General features: G+C 42.4%; 1 pseudogene; it reads right to left on the bottom strand.

The window, feature by feature from the left end:
- Nucleotides 1–1,326: 1,326 nt before the first annotated feature.
- Nucleotides 1,327–2,249, bottom strand: LOC709887 (ADP/ATP translocase 2 pseudogene; annotated as a pseudogene).
- Between the last annotated feature and the right edge of the window lie 4,323 nt (nucleotides 2,250–6,572).

The raw sequence follows: 6,572 nt of genomic DNA, 5'->3' as shown, positions 1-6,572 counted from the left end.
TAATTCAAAAACTATAGTGAATTATAAAATGAATACCCCTGTATCTACCACACAGCCTAAGAAATAATGGATTGCTGGGCTGGGCACGGTGGCTTACGCCTGTAATCCCAGCACTTTGGGAGGCTGAGGCAGGAGGATTGCCTGAGCTTAGGAGTTCGCAACCAGCCTGGGCAACACAGTGAAACCCCATCTCTACTAAAATACAAAAAATTACCCAGATGTGGTAGTATGCGCCTGTAGTCCCAGCTACTCGGGAGGTTGAGGCAGGAGAATTGCTTGAGCCCAGGAGGCGGAGGTTTCAGTGAGCCGAGATCGCACCATTGCTCTCCAGCCTGGGCGACAGAGTGAGACTGTGTCTCAAAACAAACGACAAAACAAAAAAATAAATAACAGATTGCTCATTTCAGGTCCCTCTCATTTCACCCTGGTTATATATTTCCCTGATCCAGTCACTCACCTTTTATTTCTGTAATTAATGATCTTGAATTTATTTAGCATTCCCAAAGGTAAACAATTAGTAAATAATTAGAAATAATTTTGCAACAGATATATATTTCTCTATGCAATTCATAAGCAACCCTTGTACACACAGTATAATATAAATTGTATCATGCTGGGGCATTCTTATGCCACCTACCTTTTTCACTCAAATTATTTTTGCAGAATTTGTCCGTGTTACATGATAATAGCTCATTTACATAATCATGTTAGATCATCATAGCTCAGCTTATTTTTGGTGTTGTATAGTATTCCATTATAAGACCAATCCATATACTTATTCATTCTCTCATTGTTAAAAAATTAACTTGTTTTTTGTTTTCTTTTAAAATTTATTTTTGTATATAATTCTGCAGTCCATGTTCTTTTGAGTTAAAAAAAATTAAATTTTTGTAGAGGCGGGAGTCTCACTTTGTTGCCCAGGCTGTTCTCAAACTCCTGGGCTCAAGTGATCCTCCTGCCTCGGCCTGCCAAAATGCTGGGATTACAGGCTTGAAACACCACGCCCAGCCCTAGTTCATGTTCTTTTAAAATTACTTTGTGCACACAGCTTTGTTCCTGCTCAAGTAAGGGCCTTCTTTTATTTTAGATATTTTTATTTCTCCAAATTTGTTGTTTGTCAAGAGTAACTGAAATTAAAAAAAAAAATGAGTCCCATCCTCACCATCATGGAAATGGCTTTAAGAGAAATCTGGTCAGATGAACATTATTGCTTCTCATTTTCAACCAGCAAATAGTTTCCATTGATAAATTGACAGCCAGGAGTCTGTCAAGAATGCTCAAGACATGTTATATAATACAACATGCCTGTTCACGGGGAGAAAAATCCTAGAAAACAGCTTTTGTGTACTTCTTGATTTCATTATACAAGACAAGCACAAAAGCACCATCTGTGCCTCTGAGAATATTGGATCATACTCCCTTGAAGAAAGCTTTGCCTCCTACATCACGAGCACTCTTCCTCCAGCAGTCAAGCATGTCTGTGTGCATGATATCAGTTCCTTTGCGCCCTGACTGCATCATCATGCGGTGGCGAATGGTGTCCAATGGATAGGAAGGCAACCCAGCAACAGCAGTGACAGTCTCTGTGATCATCCAGCTGATGACGATGGGCATGTTCTTGGGATCCGGAAACATTCCCTTTGCAGTGTCATAGATACAGAAGTAGGCAGCTAGGTAGATGATAATACCCTGCACAGACACGTTAAAGCCTTGGTACAGGCGCTTAATCCCATTAGATTTGTAGATCTTAACCAGGCAGTCACCGAGGCCTCGGAATTCCCTTTCATCTCCAGCTTTACCCACATCGGCGCTAGATGAGTAAGGGCAAAATCAAGAGGGTACACAAAACACAAGGATGTGGCCCCAGTGGCACCACCTGATGCCATATTCCCTGCAAAGTAGTGCCAAAACTGGGTCCTCTTGTCCACATCACCCAGGAAGATCTGCTTGTATTTATCTTTGAAGGTAAAGTTGAAAGCCTGGGTGGGGAAGTATCTGATGACATTGGCCAGGTTACTGCGCCAGAAGGACAGGACTCCCTGCTCCTTGGATATGTGGACCACACATTCTGTGATGCCCTTGTATTGCTTATCTGCAGTGATCTGTTTGCTGGCATGCTGCACCTGCAGCAGCAGCTTGACCTGCTCAATGGGCGCTACCGCCATCTTGGACATGGCTGCGGCCACTCCACCTGCCAGGAAGTCCTTGGCAAAGGACACAGCGGCATCTGTCATGTTGAAAGGAAAGACGAGGCAGGCTGCTGCGGGACGGGACTGGGCTGGGAACCGGCTTTGACTCTGGGGCTGTGGGGAGGACCGTTTTAATGTCCTACACCTCTTATATCAGGAGCCATGGAGGTGGGATATGCATCCTCCTCAGTGTTTTGTCATTGCTGTGAGACCCTTCTCCCTCTCTCCTACTTAGACTCTATAAGGTCTGAATGTCCTAACAGACCATCACTCCCACTGTCCCCACTGTTGAGTTGTCTGCTTTCTCCCACTTCATTGTCCCTATTTCTCAATGATTTTTGTCAATGCCAGCCTTTTTTCTTTTCTTTTTTTTTTTTTTTTTGAGATGGAGTCTTGCTCTGTTGCCCAGGCTGGAGTGCAGTGGCGCGATCTCGGCTTACTGCAAGCTCTGCCTCCCAGGTTCACGCCATTCTCCTGCCTCAGCCTCCCCAGCAGCTGGGACTACAGGTGCCCTCCTCCACACCCGGCTAATTTTTTGTATTTTTTAGTAGAGATGGGGTTTCACCGTGTTAGCCAGGATGGTCTCGATCTCCTGACCTCGTGATCTACCCGCCTCGGCCTCCCAAAGTGCTGGGATTACAGGCGTGAGTCACCGCGCCCAGCCCAGCCTTTTTTCTTAATTAAAAATTTTAATTTTTATGGGTACATAGTACCAGTACATTGTATTTATACTGTCAGTCTTTTGAACAACATTCCTGGGCCAGGCGTGATGACTCACGCCTGTAATCCCAGCACTTTGGGAGGCCTAGACAGGCGGATCATGAGGTCAGGAGATGGAGATCATCCTGGCTAATGTGATGAAACCCCGTCTCTACTAAAAATACAAAAATTAGCCGGGCGTGGTGGCGGGCGACCGTAGTCCCCACTATTTGAGAGGCTGAGGCAGGAGAATGGCGTGAACCCAGGAAGTGGAGTTTGCAGTGAGCCAAGATTGCACCACTGTACTCCAGCCTGGGCAACAGAGCAAGACTCCATCTCAAAAAAAAAAAAAAAAACAACACAAAAAACAAAAAACAAAAAAACAACTCCCTCCCTAACATTCCTGCCTTAGTTCTTGGTAATTGTAATATCCAAATAAATGATTATTCTATCACCATGGCGATGAATTTCTTCAATTCCTCCCCTTCAGCCTGTTTCAGCCACTCACATGGTCATAGCACAGAATTTCCATCACCTTTTCATAATTGCGAGTTCAAACATTCCACCCTGTGTTTGCCTTGTCCTCCTGTCTTGCTCATTTTAGTCTCACCACCTGAACAAACTCCAGGATCTACAATCCACTGCCCGGTGCAACTTTTCAGTATCCCTGATTCACGCTCATGTGCTTTTGACTCTTCCCACAGTTTAAATTCGATCATCAATCATTATAGCCATTTCCTCACATACACCCTCAACACCCTTTCCCCTCTCCTGCGGTGATTACTTGCTTGGCAGAACTTTGATCATGGTGAAGTCCAACTGTCCTTCTATTTTGCATCATCACAGCAGAAGAAAAATACGTAGCATGCTTACTGGTCTCACTTTAAGTTCATCCTTAGTGTCAATGGATCTTTCATGCTGTCTGACAGTCTTGTTTCCCTTGTCTATTTCTTACTCTACTGTGACTGTTTTACACTTTCTCTTCTCAAAACTCCAACACCTCACCCACGCTCCTCACTATCATCTGATGAACTGCTTCTTATTTTACTGGGGACATAGCAAAATAGAACTTCCACAAGCTCCTGCCACATCCACTACCTATTGGCGTCTATGCCCCTGTACCCTGTGTTCCCTCCTGGCTACTATAAAATGACCATCTGTGCTTCTGTATAAATCTGAGCCATATACTTCATGTAATGCCATTTGCTTTCATGTACTCAAGCACATAAATGTGCAGGAGTTTCTCGCATTTCAGTTCTTGAAACAAATAAAAGCATGCATACATACACAAAAATTTCTGCATCTCTCTCGTCCCTGCAGCTACTACCTCATTTCTTGGTTTCTACTGGGTTCAAACCTCCATCACCTCTCCTGTAACAAGACTTCTGACTTCTTACTTCCACGCTGCACCCTTATAGGCAAGTTTTTATTATAGTGATACGGTTTGGCTGTGTCCCCACCAAAATCTCATCTTGAATTGTAGTTCCCATAATAAGCATGTGTCACGGGAGGGACCCCCGTGGGAGGTAATTAAATTAGGGGGCAGTTATCTCAGTGCTGTTCTCATGATAGTGAGTGAGTTCTCACAGCATCTGATGGTTTTATAAGGGGCTTTTCTGCCTCTTCACTCCTCACTTCTCCTTGCTGCCGCCATGTGAAGAAGAATGTGTTGGCTTCCCCTTCTGCCATGATTGTGAGTTTCCTGAGGACTCCCCAGCCATGAGGAACTGTGAGTCAATTAAACCTCTTTTCTTTATAAATTACCCAGTCTCAGGGATTTCTTCATAGCAGCATGAGAACAGTTTAATATATATAGCAACCAGAGTGACTCTGTTAAAAATTTAAATCAAATCACTCTTCTGTTCAGAACTCTTCAGTGGTTCTCTGTCACACTCAGAGTAAAATTCAAAGGCTTTTAAAGTCCTGCAAGGACCCAACCATCTAGCTGCTTATGACTTCTTTGATCCAGTCTCCTACTGCTTACCTCTTGCTCACTCTGTCTTGTTACGCTGAAGCCTGCCAAGCATGCCCTGACCTCAGGTATTTTGCACTTGCTTTACCACTTGCCTGAAATTCTCTTCCCCCATATATCCACAGGACATTCTCTCTCACCTCCTTCAAGTTTTTGTTTAAAGTATCATCTTCTCAATGTGTTCTTCCCTGAATATCAAAACAAAATTGCAGTTCCTGCCCCCAGCTTTCCCTATACCAGTTTCCTGCTTTATTTTTCTCCATAGCATTTATCATCTTCTAGTATAACATACACTCATTTACTAATTTTATCTATCATCTGTCTTCCATGACTATAACATAAGAAGGGCCCATGAAAGCTGGACCTTTGGTCTCTTGTTTTTATTGTTTGTTTGATTTGTTTGTTTGTTTTTTTGCAGTATCCACAGTAAGTGCCCAATACTTTTTTTGTTTTGTTTTTTTGTTTTTTGAGACGGAGTCTCGCTCTGTTGCCAGGCTGGAGTGCAGTGGCGTGATCTCAGCTCACTGCAACCTCTGCCTCCTGGGTTCAAGCGATTCTCCTGCTTCAGCCTCCCAAGTAGCAGGAATTACAGGTGCGTGCCACCACGCCTGGCTAATTTTTTGTATTTTTAGTAGAGATGAGGTTTCACTGTATTATGCTGGATAGTCTCAATCTCCTGACCTAGTGATCCGCCCAATGTGGCCTCTCAAAGTGCTGGGATTACAGTTCTGAGCCACCATGAAATATTTCTTAAATGTGAAGGTTGTATATTGTTTCTTAGAATTATTTATAGGTATCTTTCAGAATCTTCTGTTATTAAACAGAATATTATTTAAAACTGCATTACCTAACTATGCATATGAAAATGATTGCATTTTGTACATAAATCTTATATTTAGTAAACTGGCTAAATTATTCATTGTTCTACAGAATTTTCTGTGAATTCTGTGGCTTTCTGAATAAAAATGTTTATCTTTAGATAATTATAGTTTTGCTTCTTTCTAGTCTTTGCTTTTAACTTCATATGTGAGTTTATCTGGGTGATGTATAGTCATGTTGGAAGGCAGAAATGATACTGAGAAACTTGACTTGTTCCTGATTTTAAAGGGCATGCTTTTAAGGTTTAATCATTAACTATGATTTAAAACATCCATTTATAGTATATATGATTTCTTAGACTAAGGGAATTCCCTTCTCTTCCTAGTTTGTAAATTTGTTTTTGAATCATTCATTGGTATTAGATGATTTTTTTTCCTACAATTATTGAGAGTGTTATGTGGTGTTTTAAAATGTTAAGGACTGGCCCTTCACCCAACTCCTAGGAGATAACCCTTAAGCCTTTGTAATATCCTGCTTGATCAGAGTGTCTTTGTATATCTGAGGCTTTGGGCCACATCAGGTAGTTTATGCTAACAATATGGTTTATGGTGAATTTCTGCTCTTGTTCACTTGGGGCCCTGGACCACGCTGTATCAGTTTTTAGCTACTAAGCCTCAGGGCCACCACCAAAGGGATAATTTATGCTGGGACAAGAGATAGAACCTCCGCAATCTCTGTTTACCAAGAAAGCAGTCCAAGTGGGAGAGGAAGGCCAAACCAAGAAACTGCTGAAAGCAGAGGGTATAGCGTGAAGGAGTTGTCTCATTTTGTGGATTAGTATCAATAACTTCCTAAGAAACTTTTACTAAAATGGATTGTGAGAGTGGCCAATT

This window comes from Macaca mulatta, chromosome 13, assembly GCF_049350105.2.
Source record: "Macaca mulatta isolate MMU2019108-1 chromosome 13, T2T-MMU8v2.0, whole genome shotgun sequence".
Classification (NCBI taxonomy): domain Eukaryota; kingdom Metazoa; phylum Chordata; class Mammalia; order Primates; family Cercopithecidae; genus Macaca; species Macaca mulatta.
Note: the sequence above shows the minus strand (reverse complement) of the source record. Positions and strands in the feature narration are given on the sequence as shown.